At 44.8% G+C, this 23,759-nt stretch overlaps 1 long non-coding RNA gene across 2 annotated transcripts in view; it reads right to left on the reverse strand.

Annotated features, from left to right (window-relative positions):
- Positions 1 to 4,386: 4,386 nt before the first annotated feature.
- The window catches only part of LOC117197414 (uncharacterized), a 307,865-nt gene continuing 288,492 nt past the window's right edge, over positions 4,387 to 23,759 (reverse strand). For both annotated transcript variants that reach the window (XR_004478020.2, XR_007474633.1), the window contains one exon: positions 4,387 to 4,952. This is a non-coding gene — a long non-coding RNA (uncharacterized LOC117197414). The remainder of the gene's footprint in view (positions 4,953 to 23,759) is intronic.

Raw genomic sequence — 23,759 nt, forward strand, 5'->3', positions numbered from 1 at the left:
CTCATTCACGGAGCGTGAAGAATCTGGACTCCAGGGTGAGTGGAAGAGGGCAGCCAAGGGGGAAACAGCTTCTTTAAACAGCATCATGGTCAGAAAGACAAGGAAAGCAAGGTGGGGTGACCACGCGTGAGCTGGGCCCGTCAAGAGATCTGCCGAATCTCACGGCACGCGGAAGCCTGACTTGGTTCCGCAGGAGAAGCTGACAGCTGCAGCCCTAATTGCCAGCAGTTCGGGGCTTCATGTCGCGGCAACGAGGAGAGGCATCAGGGAGAGGCTGCGGCGCTGGGGGCAGAGGAAGGTGGGCTCTTTCAACAGGGTCAGTGCCCTGGGTCCTCGCCCTCTCAACTCCTGTCCTGGACGCCGGGAACGTGCCCTTCCTTCTGGAGGAGGGCAGACAGCCTGCCTATGGGCTTATCTCTGCTTCCAGAAGAAAAAGGGAGGGCTGAGCGTTTTTCTTGCATCTGCTGTTTAAGTGCCTTTAGCTCAAAATACATTTATGTCAAAGAAGCATATTTTGGGGTGATCTCGTCTAGTTTCCTTCCTGGCGGAATTGCTCCTTTGCTCACGTGCAACGTTTAGCAAGGTTTCCACGGCCCAGAGGTTTCACAGCTACAGGCTCCCTCCTTCCTGCCCCTCCTGCTGCCTCCCCCCCACTCACTGTCTCTCTGTCTCTCTCTGTCTCTGTCTATTCCCTCTCTGTCTCTCTCTCCCTCCTTCTCTCTGTCCTTCTTTGTCTCTCTGCCTCTGTCTGTCCGTCTCTCCCTCTCCCCCAGGAAAGGGACGTCTCATGGGACCAGCACCCGCCTCGGCCCACCTGTGGAAACATCAGAACAGGAGACTGAGTCCGACCTGCGCATCCACTATGTATTTCTCACGCGATGGAGACCGGGCTTGAACGGGAATCACCTTGAAAAGCAAAGTGCACATTCTCACCCACGGTGCCACAGGGCAGACCAGGCACTCAAACCTAAGCAGCCTTGTGCGCCTCTCAGCCACTGGGTGGAGTGGGAAGGCTCCGTGGAGTGTGGACCCCTGGCTTGAAGCTGGGCCGAGACCCAGAACTCGAGGACGCACAGCGGCCTTCCCAGCAGCAGAAACAGCAGAGCGGCCAATCCGTCTTCAGAGCCTCGGCTTCAACGCGGATCTAGGACCACGGGCAGCTCCCTGGCGACTCCTCCAAGTGTCCTTGTTCCTTCGTTCACCTGCTGTCACCAGCTCTGCGTCTCCTTTGTCCGATGAGAGTCACCAGGGGCTGCAGGGAGATACTGAAGATCACTAGGGCCTACTCGAAGCTTCCTTCCTGACGTCGTTCCAGGATGGGGAGACATTAGCCAGGGCGCTTCGGAGTAGATGAGAAGGGTTCTTTTCTCCAGCAAATACGTGTTGGCAAACACTTCATCATTTCATACTGTGCAAAAGTTTATCACAGCGAAGGAGGAGGCCAATTCTGCCTTTATTTATCACACCCGCTGGACGTATCTTCCACTCCTGAACTTTAAAATCTGAAAAGGCAGTTGCCTGGTAGTCAGACAGGCGCCCCTCACGGGAGTAAGGACCGTGGGGGAGGGACAGCAAGGTGACGCCAGCATGCCCTCTGCCCCGTGCGGTCCCCTCACCATCTGTGCATCTCGCTCTCTTTAAGCAGCAGCAGAGACTGCATGTTGCCTTCAAGCGCTCTTAAAAGACCACCCAGTGAAAGGGAACAATCCCGGTGACGTAATCAGGAGAGTCAGAGTCTGGGCGCCTCCCGTCCTGGGCGGCCGCTGCTTCAGGCAGAAGCGATGTCTGTTTCTTCCTGCCCGTTGGAGGTGGCCTCTCGTTTCCTCCGGTTTGTTGCTGGTACTACGTTAATGAGAGCTCCTGTGACTGCGTTCAAATCACCGATGGATGAATGGGCTCAGGCCGTGTTTGCGTTTCCAGGTCGGCCCGTTCATCCTGGGCCACTGGCTCTCGTGCTGACTTGTCGGGGCTTGCGGTCTGATCCCCAGACCCACGCCGCCTGGTCCAGCGCGGCCTAACTTCAGGCTCTGTGGCCGTGATCGATTCTCACCTCCCTGTCCCTGCTTCCCAGATCACCTCATCTGTAACGATGCTGAAAAAACCCCGGCGTCTCTTACAAACCCTTGATCCGTGTGTCGGGGGATGCCAGATTTCCCCCCTCCTTTTGTTCCCGTGTGTGTTGGGAGCATCGCTGTTATTTTTCACTGACTTTCCAGCTGGAATTTTATTGCTGTGACTTGGAGGACCCACATCTCTCCCCAGGCTGCCAGAGTCCAGGTTTCTTGGCCTCACTAACGCGTGGTGTCTTTCGGACGCGACCTGTCACTTAATAAACCACCTGCTGAATGGCCCTCGGGCTCTTTCCTGGGTTCACCAGGCAGAGCAGCCTGCTGGACTTTCCCAGAGAAGCACCGGCTTAGTCTAGAGCCAATGGGAAACTTCCACAATTCCCTTGCTTTGCTTCTGTGTTTTCGCTCCACAAACTTCTGTCCAGCCGTCCCTGCACCACCAGCGCCCCGTCCGCGCTCGTTCCGGTGAATCCTTTTCTGCTCAGACTTTTCAAAGTTCACCGTGCCTCAGTTTACCTTTGTACAAAGTTAATAACAAGCGTCAAGAAAGAACCTACGCCCACGTTTTCTCACGGGAGAGGGTTATGTTTCTGGTCCATTCTGGCGCCCACCTGTAACTTAGAGGGTCGGCGTCCCTGCGCCGCTTCCTCCATGCAGCCGTCAGGCACAGGCACGAGCCCTCGCTCCACGTGGTACCGGCTGCTTATCACGGATGGACGCAGTCTCAGCTTCTCCCCTCGGCCTCCCCCCGGGCACTTCCCAGCTGTGCGACTCCACCTCATTTAAGCTACACAGTCGCGGAACTGACTTTTGAGAATACGTCACCTCCTCTTTGTCGAATGTGTTCTTTTGAGTCTGGGGACCCTGCAAGCTCCCAGCCACACAATGAAGTTTCCCTGAAGGCAGGGAACAGACCCTCAGCATGTGCAAACACCAGCACTACCTACACAAGGATGAAGGCGGCGCTCAGTCCACGACCGCTAATGGAGATTAACTTCCCTCTTTGAAAACTGAAAATCACATTTTCAAAACTCTACTTATGATGGTAAACACGTGTGACTGAAAGAAAATGAAGCTATGTGCCCGCATTTGTTGATGGTTTACACCCACGTTAATGGCATAGTTCAAATGCCCATTTGCGGTCCTGGGACACTGATTTCAGCTCATTTCCCATCTGCCTTTTTGGGGTCACCTTCTCAGGTCCCCTCGCGGGGTTTTTCCCCTCTACCCGTTCCGAAAGCAGCTGTGCCCCTGCCAGCCCTTCCCGAGGTCCTCATCCCTCCATCACGACGTTCACCGTCACAGGGCAACTCCATCCCCTCTTGGTGCTTGACCGGACCTCTGTGCCGAAAAGCCCTTCTAAGACACCATCAGCTCTTGCACTAAGCACTTGGAATTTTTCCTAAGAGATTTCTCTGCCTACACATAGGCATGTAGATTTTAACCTTCTCTCCCTTAGGTAGCCAGAGCGATATTCCTAAAATTTGAATCCCAGCACATCCCTTCTGGGCTTGGAAGCCTGGTATAGGTTCATACTGTTATCAGCGTAAAACCCAAATCACAGGGCACGGTACACCTGGCCCCTTGGACCCACATCTACTTCCCTGTTCAGCTTCCACTCTCCCAGGCACTCCTGGGAATCTGTGCCCTGTTCATCCTAAATTGTTTTTATTTTTCTTTTCTCAGGATCTTCCATGCTCTCCTTTACCGCTGCACCTGCGAATATTTCACCCTTTCTTCCCCAGTCTTTCCTCTTTGATGTTCCCTGGCTAGGCTGGATTCAACTTAGACCTCACCTCCTCCAGGGAGCGTTCCAAGACCATCAGCTTCCCCATCTCCCCAAGCTGGGTTGGGTGCCCCTCACGAAACACAGGGAATTGTACTGATCTGTTTATTTGTGTGAAAACACCTCGTTCCCCATTTACCTCTAAGCTCTTCGGAGGAAGGACCATCCATAATTGCCCAATTTTCTATCTCCAGGGATGACCCCAAAGCCTGGATCTTAATAAATGCTCATTTAGGGTGGCAACACGGAGACTGTGATTCAGGCTGCCATGGGGCCTAGGATCTGTGCCTTTATTTTAACGCTCTCTAAAGAGAAATGATTCCCGGTGGGATTTGGGAGGTGCTAACCCCTGATAAAGGAGGGTCACTTAACACAATTCCCAGGACCTGAGGGCACAGAAAGGGGAAGCATGCTCTCTGTGGGTCTCTGCAACCTGCCTTTACTCCCAGAGGAATGAAAGCATTTGATCCGTTAGAAGATAAATTAAAGAACTCAGACGTGGGGAAGAGGATTTGTTTCTGTTAAGTCCAAATGTATTTATTAAGCACTTAGTGTAAAGGACTGCGCCAGAGAGCAAACTGTATTCCGTGCTTTCAGGGAGCGTAGAAATTAGTCGGGAAGCAAGTCAGCACTTGCAGTGATGTGGGACTTAATCAGGGTCTGCTGTGAATAATCTTCTCATCGTCTCTTTATTGATCAGATGCCTCTTGACCAGTTAAATGAGTAGAAAGGACACAGTCTTGCTAGGACTTCAGAGGAGATGGTTATTCTTGCAGAGTTTACAAGTCACTTGCAAGATGAGCCATGGATTCGGCCAACGTAAGGCGAGCACACACTGCCCGAGAGTCAGCGCAGGGAGGACGCGGCCCTCAGGGAGGGGCAGAGGGCCTGCAGCGGATGGCAGGGCTGGATCTGACCTGAGAGTGAGGTGGGAACAGCCGCGTCTGGGAAGGGGCGAGGGTGCAGGCAGACGAGCAGACTGATGGGCTGGAGGTGGTCAGCAGAGGATGCGCGGGTAAGGGGAGCCCTCGGCGTGCGCGGGTACGTCGTGGTTCCAGGAGCCGAAGGCCCAGGGGGCCGTCAAGTCCCCAGCAGGCCTTTCAAAAGGAAGAGAAAAGAGAACGTCTGAAGGCTTTAAACAAGCGATAAACGTAAAGTTTGCCTATGTTCTCGCAATTTTATTCATTTGCTTTAACTTTCTCAGCAAAATGTGGTCTGTCTTCAACCTTAATTTAACAAATCACTCGCCAGAGCAGGCATTTTCCAGCCTCACAGCAGCACAGAAACGGGCGTGTTTGAAACACGACTCGGCCAATCACGTAGAAGTTCGGGTTCCATCGGTTGGATGTGGACCCACCCGCCAGATGTAGTTGTTGTTTCTTGAGGTTAAGAACGCCCGCCCCAGAGGGTTCCCAAGGAACTTCTGCGACTGATGCTGCCAAAATGTAGTGCAAGCTTTACTGACATCAAGAAGACATTTCTATTTTCAAGCTAAGAAACTTAGCAATCATTAAACTTAGAGGAAGGTAATTTGCTGCAGAGTTTGAAGCTAGGCAGACACCCTCCACAGGGACATGAATTGCTGTTAAGTGTCTGCGGTAAGTGATGGCCATTTTTGTGACTTTTGTCCAAAAAAATGAGGATCTGAAGATTGAGCTACAAGCTATGCTAACAAAAGAGTAACTGTCGAGGCTGGTTTTGAATTATAACTGAACCAAAACGCATTTCAAAGCAATCCATTCTTTTTCTTCCCTTAAAAAACTGGGCTGTAGTTTTTCACATTTGGTAAAAGGAATGTTCAGACTCTTTGACCCAGTGTGCCAAGCTGTAGCCAACAGCACATATTCAGAGCTAATTTATGGGCCCCAGAAGGCTACCTGGAAGAGATCTCTGCGGTTGCAATGTCCTATTTTTTTTTTTTTCTGAATTACTTTGTATCTGATTTAGACGGTTATGATTTTCAGCCTGGGATTTTGCATACAGATCGGGCACTGCTTTGAAACCTCGGCTACCATGCATATTTCATGATTAGCCTCCTCAAAACCCATAACCTCTCTGGAAAAAAAAAACCCCTGTACCTCTGTGGTTTGCTTATGAAAATGGACATAACCCTAACTTAATGAGAAATATTTTTTAAAACAAAACTTTGAATAATTGAAAATGGCATTGAAAAACAACAACAACAAACTACTACAGGGGAAAATATTTAATTTTTAAGTATGGACTTTTTAATGACAGCATTTTAGAAATAATAACTTAAAACTGTAATTTAAAATATCACCTCTTTTTGGAAGACATGTGACCCACACATTTTTTTTTTCCCCTGGGTGATGTACTTGGAGAAAACACAGATTAAATGAGTTTAGATGCTATTAGAATGGTGCCTTTGCTCTATCTCCTGATGGCAGAACCGAACTCTGATGGTGGAACGGGGCTGAAGCACCAAGCTACAAGGTCAGGGATGGAAGAAACTGTAGTTTGAGACATGAGAGCTCTCCTCTTAAACATGGGTTCCCTACTTTCTTGGTGGATGACTGATCAGGGCCAGTACCTTTGAGGATATTTCATCCTAGTAAACCCACCCCCAGCACTACCTTTTGCCCATCTAAGAGCACTGAGGACATGAGGATGGGAAAGCCCTCAAGTGCAAATTTAATAACCTCTGTCCTTCTGGTTGACCCCTCTTGGTATTCCTTGCTGAATGCATGGCATCATCAGTGGTCTAGTTTCTCTATCCAGAAATCAAAGCCTCGAAGCCCCTCCTCTTTACCCCTCTACATTAACTGGACCACCAGTGCCTGGATCCCCGTGAATGCTCCCAGATGCCCATTTTTCCCTCCATGGGCAGTCTGGCCTCGATTATCACTGACCTCTACTCCATCCCCAGTGTCATAAGCCCTGTCCTGCTCACAATTCTGTGAGCGTTAAGCAATTTTCTTTGCTGTAGACAGAATGGTATTTTCTAAATTTTAAATCTCATTATAACCTTTCTGTGCTTAAAACCCTCCCGCGACCCCACAGCCACCAGGACAGAGGCCGATCTCGCCTGCATGCATACAACGCCCTGCAGGAGCCTTTTCCCTGCTTTCTCTGTCAACGCCATCCTTCCCCACCCTGTGCTTTCTGCCTTAGCCATGTTTAACTTGTGGTCTCTTAAATTTACTTTGCCCTACTTCATGGTAAAGGCTCGGAACATCCCATTTCTGCGTGAAATAAGGTTTGCCTTTCTTGACCTCTGGGCAACGCCTACTCATCCTTCAGAGTTCAGCTTAAAAACGGCACTTCCTCCAGGAAGCCCTTCTTATCTGGGAATGTGTCCTTGCCATAGCACACGTCCCACCATCACGACTGGCTTGATCCACACACGTACTCGTCTCATCCAGATCGTTCATTCTTGACGTGAAAGAGGTGTGCTCACCCTGCACCCTCAGGGCGCTGGGGGCTCATCCCGCAAGGTCATGGAAAGTCGTGTCTGCACCTTGGCACAGCCGCTAGCGTGAGGCTAGGCACTTCTGCTGTAGGATCCTGAGTGAGGTCAACCGCCCCTGAAGCTGCTGTCACTGTCTCTTCAGCCTTGCCAGCCTCTGGCTCACGCAGTGTATCTTCTCCTCTTACTGTTTCCCTCTGGGGATCCCAAGGACGTGGTGGGCTCGAATAGAAATGTTCCTGGGATGTATGTGCACGATTTCATGTTTCCGGTTTCCTCCGTATGGTGGTTGCTTGGTATGCAGACATGGACCAAACATCAGCTCTTTTAAAACCCCCAGCTTATTCTGTGTTATTCACAACAGCTAGACCACAGAAGCAACCCGAGTGCCCATCAACAGATGGTGAATGGATAAGTAAACGTAGCAGGGGCGTACAGTGGAATATCATTCAGCCCTGAAAAGAAGAAATTCTGATACTCGCTACAAGAAGGATGAATCTTGGCGACATTATGTTGAGTAAAACAAGCCAGTCGTCAAAGGGTAAATACTCATATGAGATCCCTAGTGTTGTCAGATTCATAAAAACAGAAAGTAGAAGGGTGTGTTGTCAGGGGCTGGGGGAGGGTGAAGGGGGGTCAGTGTTTAGTGGGTGCAGAGTGTCAGGTTGGGAAGATGAAACGTTCTGGAGAAGATGGTGGGGACTGTCGCACAGTGATGTGCTTACTGACACCGAATGTCCACTTAAAATGGTTAAGATGTTGTGTCCCCCTAGAGGGTGGGATGGGGAGGGTGGGAGGGAGACGCCAGAGGGAGGGGATATGGAGACATATGTACACGTATAGCTGATTCACCGTGTTATACAGCAGCCACTAACACACCACTGTAAAGCAATTATACTCCAATAAAGATGTTAAAAAAAATGGTTAAGATGGTAAATTTTATGTTACGGGTATTTACCGCAGGAAAAAACAACAAACAAGCCCTGATTGGGCTCCCCCAGGTCAGCCTGGTATATTTGTCTGTGGTCACGTCTGTCACAAGGAGCGCTTGCACTGGAGATAGCAAGGACCAGTTTCGTTCAGAAAAGTGCAAATGCCCTGGTTCCCACAGGCCTTTGGCGACACACCCAGTTCTTTATTTGAGGGTGAACCATCCCAAATAAAGGCTTTCAAGGCTTTTTCTGCTTTAATTTACCTCCCTTGGATAATTCTGAAAAAGGCTCCTACAGGGCTAGCATTCCCTTTTCTCGGAAATTATTTACAACAGTAGATGGAGGAGGAACTTGACGTTTCTTTGAACCCATTTGCCTCTAGGGCTTCGACCACGTGAACAGTGGATGTACCGCCCTCCCTCAGCTGACTCAGAATTTAGATGTTGTCAGATTTCCTGAGCCTGTAGTATTTTTGCATGAGTTTCTCTCTTTGCTGACCTATCTCTAGACTTTGAAACCAAACAGTAATTCTGGGGAGTCTGAAAAGTTTGACCATATAAAACTAAATAACCACTAGAATTGAATTTGAAGTATACATTCTGCTGATAGTTTTCAAAACCAGTTGTTAGCAATTATTTTTCAAAACACAAGTAAATAGCTAATGAAAATGTAACTGTGTATGTTGAAAGACACACCTTTTATTCTGAGAGTAATGGGACCAGACGTTGGTTTCAAGAGGTTATAGTGGAATTGAGCTATACTTTGTGAGGACTCTGACAAAAGAGCTAAATGAGAGCTGAGAAGAAAGATTAAAAATCGATAGAGAGACATTCCTTGTGCAGGTTAACAACTAGAAAAGCCAGTCTGCAGGTATAGAGCAGATACAGTGCAGATTTCATTCTAAACGCTGCCTGCATTTTATTAATATTTTAAAGGAAACACAGAATTGAACTATATGATGTTGAAAGCATCGAGTATGTGAAATTACTGCAAAATAAGAATATTTATGACATTAAGTTATAGAATTGGGATATTATTATCAAAAATATTTCTAAAAAACATCAAAACATCTACTGCTAGATTTTCCATAAACCTGCTGCATGTATAACTTTAGTAGTTAGTGCCACGGTCATTGCTGTGTGGTTCTACTGTCCTCATAGCCCATCTTTTATAGGTGTTTCCTACACGACCTTAGAGGTGCCTGTTACTACCTATTCCTCCAAAGCCTCACCTGGAAAATCAGGCCCATTTTAGGAAAATTTCAAGGGGCTCCTTCAAGCAGGTTTGTCCACAGTAGATACTCAGCTCATCAAGTTCACTAGAGCTGGCCCCTCCCGCTCTTTGAAGAATGTTTCATGAATGGTACAAGGTTTAACCTGACCAAGCACCCTTACAAGGTTCTGAAGCCCAGCGTCCTGGAGGCTTAGAAGGTTAGTGGTAAGTGTCCTTTCCTCACCCACCCCCAAAGGTTAACCACTTTTTTGAGGCTTTTATTTTGAATTTCGTGATTTAACATTTTATTTCTATGAAATAAACCCTAGAATCTCTTGGTTGTCAGTTTATTCAATATGATGTTCATTATGAATTTAAGACATTGAACTCAAGGCGTATTTTAAAACTTTGTTATATTAATGAAAACCATCTAGAACTATCTTTTGCATTTTTCCTAGACATGAAACTCTTCCCAGGCTTAATGTTTATGTTTTTATCTGGTTTTTCAAATTCCTCAGTTTTTTTCAAGATTATTTTGATGATCTTTATTCCCTAGAAGAGCATACTTAACTGAGATTCACGGACAAATTTTCAGAACACGGACAGTGTATTTTACAGAAACGTTCTACCAGTGACTACTTATTTGTGATCTTATTATATATGTACATTTTACCTACTGTCCTCACAGTTTTCCTCAACATTTTATCTACCTCACTTTTAGTCAAGGAATGTCATTTTTCATGAAATGGGAAGAAGTTAACATCCAAAGAGGATTCAAGATAAACAATCTTCTTGAAAATTGGTAAAAGCAGCAAGGCTGCTAAAACCCATTGATTCTGAGTATCTTAATTTTATGTTTTGACATGACTTGGGGACCTTAGCTACCATGACGAGTTCCAGCCTGTGTCAGTAGTGATGACAAAGTGCTTCAGTTCCCCACCATCTTCCTAGGAGCTGGGCAGATTATCTTGGTCTCAGAAACCTTTCCATTTGTTGTCACACTGGGTTTTTCAAAATTATATAATTGAAATAATCAGCCTTTTTTTCTTTTGCCATTTCAATGTTTCTAGCCTTCCATTTTGAACTCCTTGAAGGCACATTATCTTATTGGTCTCATCTCTACATAGTGATGATAAATGGATGTGTTGGGTGAGTTAATGAACATGAGTTTAGACACCAAAGTAGGATTTGGGATTTTCATGGTTTTAAAAAAATTAACTAATTAATTAATTTAGGCTGTTCCGGGTCTTCGTTGCGGCATGGGGACTTCCTGGTTGCGGCACGCACACAGGATTTAGTTCCCCGACCAGGGATTGAACCCAGGCCCCCTGCGTTGGGAGCACAGACCACTGGACCACCAGGGAAGTCCCTCATGTTTTTTTTTTTTTTTCCCTCAAAACAGCAATAGAAAGAGTAAATATAAAGTCCCTTAAAAAATTAGAATACAGCAACAGCCTAAGTGTAATTTCATCTTCAGCGGTATCCAGAGTTTGTGTCCAACATGCATTATAAATGTACATTGTTTATGTACCTGAAATGGCTGAGTGGCAGCTCTCCTGGCCACAACATTACCTCACGATGATTTATACACTGTTTTATACCCCCAAGAAATCTAGGCATATAGAGAGATGACATAGAGTTCTTGTCTGGAAAGAGAGACAGAAGCATAGGAGAGACATGTGAACAAATAATTACATTAACAGTTACTTGGGTGTCAAAAGCAATCAGGAAATGTCCATTGAGATGAAAAGGAAATGGCATAAAATTACAAAGAACACAACTGAAAGTTATATATTTTATTCAAAGTCACACAGGCCACCTGGAGGTTTACAAGGCATGAATCACACAGAGGTATTGTGTGGGGCTTGTGAAAATCTGTGGACGATGACCTTCACGACATTCAACTGGAAACAGTCACCCACGTAACAACTGACATAGAAAGACCCTCTTAAATGCATTCCTTATCTGTCGCAATGTCTTTTTTTTTTTTTATGCTGGGGGTAGGAGTTTATTAATTAATTAATTTATTTTTGCTGTGCTGGGTCTTCGTTTAGGTGCGAGGGCTTTCTCTAGTTGTGGCAAGCAGGGGCCACTCTTCATCGCGGCACGCAGGCCTCTCACTGTCGCGGCCTCTCTTGTTGCGGAGCACAGGCTCCAGACGCGCAGGCTCAGTAGTTGTGGCTCACGGGCCTAGTTGCTCCGCGGCATCTGGGATCCTCCCAGACCAGGGCTCAAACCCGTGTCCCCTGCATTAGCAGGCAGATTCTCAACCACTGCACCACCAGGGAAGCCCTGTCGCAATGTCTTTGAAGATCTACTTCTTAAAAAAATTCAGTTTAAAACTGCATGTGACTATGTTATTTTAAATTATACTTTATATTACATATTTTATACTAAGTTAAATTGTGATAACCCCCAAAGCAAAGTTTTCAAAATACGACATTGTCTCACTTCCAGTCTTTCTAAAAATAAGAAGAAAAAAATTAAATTCTCTGTTTACGTGTTTTACAAAACAGCAAAAAAGTAAAAATTCTGAGTATCTTTATTTACACGCTGATGCAAAAGAATGATTCTGTGAATGACTTGTGTGTATTATTTTTATCCAATTGAAATTATAATTATTTGAAAAACATGCATGATCAATTGCTTGAAAAACAGCACAAACGTGGCGAAAAAGTGCCTTTGGAATGCGGTAGACTGTTTCATAATCTTCTTAATCTCCATCTTCTTAATTTTCCATTTATTTCACGGTTCCATTAGGTGGCACTGTGAGAATATTGACAGGCAGAGCAAATCCATCCCTTTGTAACAAACGCAAATTTTTTTTTTTTTGGTAATTCTGATTTTATTTTATTAACTTTTAAAACCTTGTTATTTAAGGTAGTTCGGTCATTATGCAGCTCAACGTGTTTTAACTCCTAGACTCCTGGTCCAAAGCCCAAGAGTCCTGGAAACACTGCGGGGCGGGCCCTGAAAGTCTCAGACGATGGGGCTCTGATCTGGAGAAGCTGGTCCAGGAGGGGCCCAGGAAGAAGGGGGCCCACTGTCCTGTGGTGGAAACATCTTCGGTGAGTCCTGGGGGCAGCCAAGTGCTCTGGGACTCCTCGCAGGGAGCTGGGCAGCAGCTGTCGCCAGTTGAGACGGGACAACTCAGGGCAGTGTGGACAGTGTCTCTGCAGAAGGACCAGCTACGGACAAGCCCTGAGCCTGGTTGTTGTGTAAGAGCATCGCGCAGGCTGGGAGACCCCCGTCCCTCCCCACTGTCCAGAGGGAATGAGGGTAACAGCAGCAGGTGGAAGGCGCTGAGGACACTGGGATCACACACATACAAAGAGTAACCATGAGTAATTAACTTGACTGTGGTCGTCATGTCATATGAACACGTGTGCTAAATCTCACCTGTTGGGCCCGTTACAAACAAACCAACATGATGATGTGCAACGTAACTATACGCAATTCCTGCCAACCTTTCCTCAACAAAGCCGGAAAAAATTTTAAAGATAATGGAGTATCTGCTTGGGTTTGTTATCCTTTGGAATGTTGGTAAGACATGGTTAGTATAGTCTATTACATGTGACTTTAGGTGCAGAAAAATATGTCATGGTGCCTAAAGGTGTAAATTTATAAAAATAGCCAAACTGGAGATAGGAACTTGGCTTTCAGATCATTATAAATATTGCCTACAAAAACTTCACATGGCTGAAATGTATCTTTTTTTTTTTTTTTTTTTGCCATACGCGGGCCTCTCACTGTTGTGGCCTCTCCCGTTGCAGAGCACAGGCTCCGGACGCGCAGGCTCAGCGGCCATGGCTCACGGGCCCAGCCGCTCCGCGGCATGTGGGATCCTCCCGGACCGGGGCACAAACCCGCGTCCCCTGCATTGGCAGGCGGACTCTCAACCACTGCGCCACCAGGGAAGCCCTGAAATGTATCTTTAATACTGGTTCCCATTTTTTGCATGTAATGATTTGATTAGATGTCTCTTTAGCACTTATTTAAATAATCTGTCCTTTGGTTAAACATATGTTTTATAATGAGAAACATTAAAATAGTATATTATAGTGTTTTGGTCTGGGAAAAAAACATAAAAGGAATACAGCTGAAGTTTGTAGTGCCTAGAAGTACTGAGCAAAATCTCACATTCCTCCTAAAAAATAGTCCCTCGAAAGCCCAGGGACTGTACACACCGCATCTGGGTGCGCTTGGGAGAGCCTCTGGTCTCCTGGGACCACGGAACCACAAGCATGCTTGGAAAGGCCACCCAGGTCACCTCGTATGTTCGTTCCTTTCAGGGCCTCTCTGACGTGAGGTAGGGTTCCCAAAATCTCTATGAACACACGATGAGGCCATAGGAACAAGTCAGAAGGGGTTAAATCAATGATCCCCGCTTGGATCCAGAGTCATGCTGGGGACTGTGGTGACTTTCTCCACCGGTGTAGAATGAGCGAATCCGGGGGTCTCTCTGGGGGACAGGTTTCATCACACACCTGTAATACGTGGTGGGCGCTGCACTGTAACCTCTGCAGCCACCAGGCAGAGAGGGTCCCTCATTTTCCTCATGGTCTTGGAGTTGGGCCACAGGGTCCTGCACACACAGTGAAAATGATGTGCAGCTCTACCAGCTGTTCACTTTCCTACAGACCTGTTCACTCTCCCACGGATCTGTTCACTCATGAATCTACTACATATATATTTTTGGCATATGGAGTGCATATGGACGTCCTGGAAGCTCATGGAATTTTTATTCTGGTTCATGTAGCAGCTAAAAGAGCACAAAAATGCAGAACCTGGCAGCCAGCCGCAGACACATTGACTCAGAACCTGCATGTTTGTAAGATTTCCAGGCCATCCTCACACACATCACAGTTTGAGAAGGGCCTAGTACACGGCAGCCTGCAGATGGTTAGTGCAAAAGAAAGGGTAGCACGTCACTTTCAAAGTTGCAGTTTACTATGTTCATCTCTTATTGAGGATAAAAAACCAAGGGACCACTGAAGGCAGTTGTTGCAGGGAGAAGTCGTATCGTTTATGACTGATCAGAAATAATAAGACCGTCGTTACCAACCACGTGGAACCTGACTCACGTTTGCCCGCGACCCACCAGCCTCCTTTGATTGCTGCTGGCCGCTGGCCTTTATCCACTTGCTGCCCCTTAACTATCTGATCAGAAGGTGGATAAGATGGAGGAAGGAGATGAGAAGCATTGGATTGATCTATCTTGTGATTTCCTTGGAAGCTTGGAAACTGCTTGACGGGGAGAATGCAGGCATTAGTGGGTAGAGTGTGCGGGGATTAATCTGAGTCTTGTCCCTTTAGTGTTGCTACTTGGCTCCACAGCGAGAGAGAAGCCGGGCAGTTTCCGGTTGTGAGGAAAGTACCCTCACCTCATCCTTAATAGCTGGAATCGTTAACTGTCTTGTTCTTTATTTGTCTCTTCTCCAATGAATCAGACAAACACATTTGCGGCGAATGCTACTATAGAATTAGCTTTCGACTGAGCTCTCAGAATCAGCCATTGCTCCCCCAACAGTAATATTTCTGAAAGTCTCGAAAACCTCTTTATTCAGAGTTTAAGTGGGGGCTTTGTCACTGATTCTTTGGTTCCTCTACCCACTCCCATTACTATTAGAGTGCTTAAAAGATAGAAAGGACGCTCAAAACTGATGCAGGAGAAGACCTTACAGGTTACATGTTCGAGTTGGGAGGGGAAAGGTGAGTAGGGTTGCGATGTTGGCTGTCTAAGTCACCATGGCCCAGGGGCAGGTAGACTTCTCATTCTGTTGACACAAGGTCAATGGAAATCAGCTTCACTGCCCACCAAGTCCACACCTCGGGGTTGGGTGGCCTCTTGGTCGCTGTTTTTTAATTGCACTTTCTTGGATTCCCCATTTTGCTCTCCATCCGCATCCCCTTCAGCAGCCTACCCTGTGGCGTCAGACAAAGGAGCATGATTTGATATTACTGGAAACTCATCCAGGAGATGGTCAAGCTGCCTTTTCCCAGCAGGTTCATGAAAGGATCATGAAAGACAAGTGATGATGGCGATCGCTAAGATGAATTCAAATAAGTCAAATTGGGAAGGAGAATCCCATAGCAGGGATTGGAGTTCACTCATTCAGACCTAAGTCTCATATATGCTTTCCCTCTGATCCTACAACCTAGAATCAAACAAACAACCCCCCCCCCAAAAAAAAACCCAAAACCTATCTCTATGGCAGAATAACAGAAAGGATGACCCAAATTTAAGGTATACTCTGTTTGCCCCTTTCTGTAAAAATTGGGTCCAGGAAAAACACATACATTGGACATGGTACTTCTGACAGCAGGGTATTTCTCTCTGTCATCTTGTCACCCATGTCTTTTCCTATCCTACATCATCTAAATTTCTAGCAACTTGCTCTCAGTCTCCGACAATATTGAGAACACTGCTCTGTGTGCAAAGTCATACATCTTTAACACAAAGAAAATGAACAGTCTTTTGTCATGCCCTCCAGGATCCCAAAAGGGCCCATTATTTTGCCTGGTTTGATGCCATTATCAGCAGCACAAAGTAGAAGCAAACGTCTAATAAAATTCAGCTATTTTAGAGGCTGTATGATTCCACATTTTCACACCTCTTCTGGTTAGCTACCTCTTACAGCAAGTTCATCTACCGGCCCTTTGTTCACCCAGCGATGAAGAATGTCTTGGTCCCTGCGATCAGAACAGGAATTATCAGGTACACAGATCTTTCCATCACCATGGCCCTTTACAGTCACCATTGAGCTAATTCACACAACACCCCTGGGAGAGGCCCACCTGGGTCTTCTTGATGATATTATGGGGGCTTGACCACTACGTGCTGAACTCTGACTCTGCAGTGAGGACTGCTCTGATGCTTCAATTTAAATCTGGTATAATTTTCATTCATCCTAGTGGATGCTACAATGAGTATATCTTTCTAAATTAAACAAAATGAAGAAATCCAAATTTCTAAATATTTAAGTGTATCTCTGTGCCACCATAACCACACGAATTCATCTTTTTCTTCTTCATGAGAAATAAGTTTATCCAACATATCTCCTGTTACAGATTCCACCAACATTTCTTGAGGGCCTGGTAGGAACCAAACCTGTGAGAATCGGTGAATGCAAATCTCTGAGAAACACAATCCTGTCCTCAAGAAATTCAGACCCCAGTTGTGAGAGACAGAGCTGTAGGCCAATGGTTATACAACAAAATTTCCATACAACAGTTAATTAAAAAGCGCAGTGGGAATTTCGAGGTATACTTAGTGGTTCATCACATTTTCATTACCTCATTATTCTGAAAACATTTTTTATAGAGCATCACAGGACACTGAGAACACTATGCTTTGAAGAAGAAATAAGAGCTGTGTTGTGAGCCTGAGATACGCAATAGGGTATAGGGAGTGAACTCATGAAACTAGATGGATTTTAATTTTCTTTCCAACCCTAACAGTTGTTCTCTGGTACAATGACCAGCTCAGTGATTTGGACCACTAGATAGTTTTCACTCTCCTAAAAATAACTCTGTGTGTATATGAGTGTAAGTGAATCAATAACAATTCTTTTTGTGTATAGTGCCTATAACGGGGGAGCACAGGCACAGTCTTAAAGGTACCCAGGATCTTTTGATCTTTATAAGCAACCGTGTCCATCAGCTGGCAATTCTGGGAATTGAATCGGGAAGGTATTTCATGGACACGTAGATTGTTGGACCTAAAAATGGTCTGTTCTTGGATCCATTGTGTTGGTTTATTCCAGCTTGCTTACTGAGCAAGGGGATGACTCCAGTGCAAAAGGGATTGATAACATATTTAAAATCAGTGGTAGAAACAGAAGCAAAACCCACATCTCTGGGGTGTTTTTCCTCTTTACCTGGATCTTAACCCACATGTATTGCATGCACAGCTTCTTAAAGGAAGAAGCCCGGAATTAAGAATTAAGCAAACTTGGTTTGAACTCTGGTTTCTCCAACTGTAAGATGAAGTTGAAAACAGACTCTAGTGACTGTGTTTTGGCTGATTTTTCAAAAGCTAGGTTTAATGCATTAATTCTGAGACAGTCTAAGCAGGATTTGCTAAGATATCTTGAAATTGCTTTTGTGTTCCTGTCACAGACATTGAGGGGAAGGGAGACACTGGCGATTGAAGGGCTAAAAGTAGCACTGGCTGTCATTCTTCAGTGACGAAGCTCTGTCACCTTTATCAGATGGAGGGGACTGAGGAGAACGTCTCAGGACCATACCCTTCTGACATCTGGGGACAGATTCAGATTCATGGCTTGAGATGTTTTGGCCCTAGCTGACTAGGTCCTGAGGCAGAGCGAAGAGAGACAGCCGGAAAGGGAGGGAGCTGCACTCCACTCACCTTTAACAGAGGGACGGGGTGCCCACCAGCCTCCCAACGGTCGGGTGCACCATCTTGAAATATCCTCCCCCAGAGCTTCCTACGGGGGGAAGGGGGTGTCAGAGAACAAGACTGCAGGCATATCATTGTGTACAGCAGGTGAGAATGCAAAACTGACCAGGCGATCCACAAAACTGTGACCACAGGCGCTCCTTTTGATGGTCCTTCTCGGGGGGCTTTGCAAAGAATCCATTAAGCACCCCACAGGAGACGACCCCGAAGCCACCCTGCAAACGTGCAGTGTGAACAGGACTTTTCTTCCCGCCTGATGCTCTTTTTTCCCTGACGTGCCTTGCTATCTGAGTAAGTTGGGGACATAGAACTAGAACATGTTGGAAAGATCTAAAGTTGGGCTGATTCAAGTGATGTCAGAAGTTTCCAGTTGGATGCAAGATTGGAATTTTTGTATTAATTTGAACTGGACATTTTACTACTTGAGGGTAAAATGAAAAAGTATGGATTCTCCTCAAGATTCCCTCCAAAGGTTGGGGGAAGAATAAATCTATACAGTAAACCTATAGGTGAAAGTACGGAGGAAGAATAAAGTTAAGTTCTCTTTTCACCTTCCTGAGTTCAGCTGATTTAACAGACTAGCTGATTATTAATTATGCAAACGTTAGCAAGTTATTAAAGATTTACCACAATTTCTCCATTTTATCTTCTTTCATGTTTGTGTGAGGATACACTGAATGCTTGCTACACAGTAAGCAATAAAATACAAAAGAATAAAATGAAGGCCTCCAATTCTTCTGAACCACTTTACCTTCTATATAAATGTGGGACCAGGAGAAATAGAGGATTAAAAAATTAAAATTAAGGGGCTTCCCTGGTGGCGCGGTGGTTGAGAGTCTGCCTGCCGATGCAGGGGACACGGGTTCATGCCCTGGTCCGGGAGGATCCCACATGCCGCGGAGCGGCTGGGCCCGTGGGCCATGGCCGCTGAGTCTGCGCGTCCGGAGCCTGTTCTCCGCAACGCGAGAGGCCACAACAGTGAGGGGCCCGCGTACCGCAAAAAACAAAAACAAAAACAAAAACAAACAAACAAACAAAAATTAAAATTAAAAAAAATTTTTTTGGCTGTGCTGCTTGGTATGTGGGATCTTAGTTCCCCAACCAGGGATGGAACCCGTGTCCCCTGCAGTGGAAGTGTGGAGTCTTAATCACTGGACCGCCAGGGAAGTCCCAAGGACAATTTTAAAAATAAATTTGTTGGTAAATGGTTTCAATGAGTATCAACTGTAAAAACAGTAATAATAATTTCCTATGCTATTTAAAATATATGTATAATAGAAATGCATGACTACAGAAATGTAGAGAGGAAGGTAAAGGGAGTGAAGGTGCTCGAAGTTTCCAGGTTTTTGTGCAACAGTGAGTGCACTTTGTGTTAGGCTGTAATGAGTGAGGGGTGCATATTGCAGTCTCTAGGGAAACAACGAAAGAGTAGTGAAAGGACTCATTACTATCAAGTTAGTCAAGAAGAAACCAATTAAAGTTTATTATATTATTAAAGGTAGATTAAGACTTTTTTTCCAGAAAAAATATCGGTACTAATAAGCTCTTCTGGCAGCCCTTCTTTTATTTATTTTATTTTATTTGCGGTACGTGGGCCTCTCACTGCTGTGGCCCCTCCTGCTGCGGAGCACAGGTTCCGGACGCGCAGGCTCAGCGTCCATGGCCCACGGACCCAGCCACTCTGCGGCACGTGGGATCCTCCCGGACCGGGGCACGAACCCGCGTCCCCTGCATTGGCAGGCAGACTCTCAACCACTGCACCACCAGGGAAGCCCCAGCCCTTTTTTTAAAAATCACTTTCTATAGAAGCGCTACTGTTCATTTATGAAACTATGGCTACTGACTTTAAATAGGATTCAGTTTATGTTCAGGTATTTCTTAATGTAGTCTTTATGTATTATTAAAATAACTTAAAGCAGAATATCAATTATTTATTGATGCTATTATTTAAATAATAATCAATATAATACTTTTAGAAAGCATTCATTCTTTTTTTGACAAAAGTTGATGATTTTTCCATGATTATATCCCTTTGCATTTAAATTACCTACTAATACATTTTCCCAGATGATTTCTGCTACCAAAGTGTAGAGGGGTTGAGAAAAATGTTCCCTTTTGCAGTACTGAGGAAAAACACTGTCATTTTAAAAACTAGTTGCATGGAAATAAATATAATATTTGAATGCTTGTATCCGTGAACACAGATTATTGAACAACGTATGTATTTGCTAATTGCACCATATAATTGCATCACAGTCATAGAATTGTAGCAAAATAATTTTCCTTTACTGAACCAGGGGTAAAATCCCAAGGAAAAAAAGCTCTTTTATTTGGTATTTGGTACCACAATTGTATAATGTTCTGTTTCTTCCTGAATTTCTCCAATGCAAAATCTGAATTATTTGCAGCAAAGTTTTCTCTCTTCTATGAATACACTTGCTCCTGCAAAGCCAGCTGCCTCTGCATCTCCAACTCAGGCAGATGTCTGGAGCCTTCTGTGAGCGTCATGCCAGAGTGTTCCATTACGTATTCCTTGGGAGAGGAGGCCAAGGGGAGTGCAACCAGTCTGCCCTTTATCATCCTGTGCTTGATGCCAAAGCCCAACGAAGCTTGGCCTGAGCTCTGTAGTAGAGTTACAGTGTGGTGAAGGAAATTCTAAACTTCGTGGGGACTTTCCTATTTATTGCACTTAAAATTAAGCAATAAGGTCTTTTTTTTTTTTTTGCTGTACGCGGGCCTCTCACTGCTGTGGCCTCTTCCGTCGTGGAGCACGGGCTCCGGATGCGCAGGCTCGGTGGCCACGGCTCACGGGCCCAACCTCTCCGCGGCATGTGGGATCTTCCCAGACCAGGGCACGAACCCGTGTCCCCTGCATCGGCAGGCAGACTCTCAACCACTGCGCCACCAGGGAAGCCCAGCAATAAGGTGTTGCTAGGGTGTAACCGGGCCTTTGCTTAACTTCCGTCACAATATCAGCTGATGCTTACGGGGCATTCAGTGGGTCCCAGGCACTGTTCAAAGTGCTTAACACCCGTTAACTCAATTCTCGCTAGCACCCCAGGAGTAGTTATAGTATCTTACTGAGGTGTGGAGAGCCTGAGGAACTTGCCCCAGGATCACACAGCCAGCAAAAGACGGTGTCAGGATTCCAGCCCTCACCGTCTGCCCCAGAGTATCTGCCCTTAACCCTGTCTACACTGTGTGGCCGGGACAGTTGCAGTGAGATTCACAATATCTGGTCCTCCTCTGTCTCAGGAAGTCCTACTTCCCGGACTGCAGGCATGGTCAGTGAAATGTGGGCGGGAACGAAGCACCTCACATCGCAGCTAGCGTGGCTAAAGCATCTGGCGGCGTTTCCTCACTCTCTGTCCCTCCCTGCCCTTTTCCCAGGAGTTGTCACCAGGTGTGGAGCTGTGTTGGTGTCCTGAGACGGTGGCGCTTCCGTTAGTCTGAGTGACAGTGGTGGTGGAGGGGCTCATAGGAGCTCAGCAACAGGACTTTCAACCGAATTATAAGAGGCCTGAAGCAGCTCTGGTTTCAAGTAATTAAAGAACCCATCACACAGTGAGGAACATTTTTGGGTTCTTTTACGCATGAGAAAAATGTAGACTTTCCTTGCAAGTAAAGACTGCATGCTTAGAATAACTCATATTTTTTACATTTAAATGTTCAATATGAAATTTTATGCTCATGAAATTGAAAAGAAAGCAACTTTTTAATTGTAAGATTATATAAATATATGTTGCAAAATGGCTGTCTTTTTGCTGAAATATCATGTTTGAGGTATTTTTTGTACCTTTGGTTAAATGATTTATCTTTTCAGAACAGAATACTGGTGAGATACATTGAAGGCAAAAACCTTTGCAACTACAAATGTTCTTCCCTTATTTTTTCTTTCTTTTTAAAGTCTTTACTTATTTTCTAAATGAAAAATTATACATCAATTTTTTAAAATGTGTTTTTGAGGGAGTAGCAATTACTAGTAAATTAGTGAAAAGCATGACTTTATATGGTACTGAATCACACTCCAGACAGATCTCCCAAAAGATCATAAATAATATGAACTGTTGAAGTAAAATTGAAACCTCAGATGATAAATAACAATTTATTTTAATAGAATGAACTAGAAATATCAAGTCTATAGCATTCCCTTCAAATGTAAGGCAAATGGATACTTTCCTTTTAGGGCTAATAGCAATAATCCTTTTCTCACCATGAAACAACAAACCTATAAAATATAACTGAAAAAGCAATCTACTAAAATGTGCAAATGAAGATACATAAATTTAAAAAAATCAAATATATAATTTCAAAGGAGCTAAATCCTATTCGTTCCTCAATATGGTTAAGTAAGGAGTTTCTTATGTATTTCACTGATAGGCAATATAAAAGCAAGTCAGAATCTAATTCCCTCACACTGGACAAGGAACCATAAAATAAGCTGCTTTGTAATAAGGGCATAATTCTTTCCTCTGTGCATACGATGTCAATCAACATTTTGGATGTGAATTTCCAAAGGGGCTTACCATCTCATTGTTTATCCTTCCCATCTTGCTCCAGGATCTTTGAAGTTGTTGGAGGATTTCTCTATGTATTTTTTGGAGTTTGGCAAGAAAAGAAAGCAAGCTATTTTCTACGCTTAGGGATCTGAGATACAAACAAATTATGTGATTTGACTGTGCAGAAAGTGAGCTTCAAAATCTCTGCTAGAAGCTGGGTTGTTTGCAGGGATTCAAAGCCAGAAATGTTTCCTTGAAACCAGATCCCATCCCATTCTTTTCTTACCTACGTATGTGTTTATCCTTCTATTTTCCTTTCTTTTTATCTCTGAGGGAGAGGATAATTTAATAGTAAGTTTATCTACTTTAATGTAGACACATGAATCCAATTAAAATAAGAACTCTACCTTGCTACAAAATGATTTAGAGCACATTTCACTTAACAAGTGCTGGATTTGAAGACACTGCAGACTTCATTTGACTTAAAGGTCCATGTGGTCATGACAAATAAATTCTGCATCTTCCAAAGGAAGGGAAAACCCAACAAAAAAATCGCCTCATGTGAGAGCAAACACAGAACTCCTTTTAGAGGTGTGATGGCTAATTTTACGTGTCAGTTTGGCTGGGCCATGGGGTCCAGCGGTTTGTTCAAACACTAGTCCAGATATCATTGTGAAGGTATTTTTAAAAATAAGGTAACATTTACATCAGTAGACTTTGAGTAGAGCAGCTTAGCCTCCATGATATGGGTGGGCCTTGTCTAATCAGATAAGCCTCCATGATATGGGTGGGCCTTGTCTAAGCAGATTAGCCTCCATGATATGGGTAAGCCTCATCTACTGGGCCTTAAGAGCAAGGACTGAGATTTCCCGAGGAAGGGATTCTGCCTCCAGACCATGAAATAGAAACCTTGCCTGAGTTTCCAGTCTGCAACCCTGCAAAGTTCAGACCCAAGAGGACAACATCAATTCTTGCCTAGGTTTCCAGACCCCCACAGGCCTCACAGACACGCCAGGCCCCACAGTCACATGAGCCAATTTCTTAAACCCTATCCCTTAGGTGCCCTCTCTCTGAAATATCCATAATGTTTTCTCCAACCAGCTTTGGCTTGGTACAATTACATTGAACACGGAAGGTAAGATACGCACAGTTATGTAAATTGTATTCATAATACTGATTTGTTGGATTTAAAATTTAAGTGTGTAAACTTTTATGGAAATGTAATTACTTACAAAGCTATAAAGAGCATAGATAAATGGAGTTATAATCTAAAAACAATGAAAATATATATATGTCAATTTTTTACCAATTCCCTAAAATTGTGATAGTACTCTATACGTTCTACCAAAGGATAAAATTGAACATTTCTTAGTTTTGTTTTATTGTCTGAGATAATCTCCAGCAAAGTAGTA

This window comes from Orcinus orca, chromosome 21, assembly GCF_937001465.1.
Source record: "Orcinus orca chromosome 21, mOrcOrc1.1, whole genome shotgun sequence".
Lineage (NCBI taxonomy): Eukaryota > Metazoa > Chordata > Mammalia > Artiodactyla > Delphinidae > Orcinus > Orcinus orca.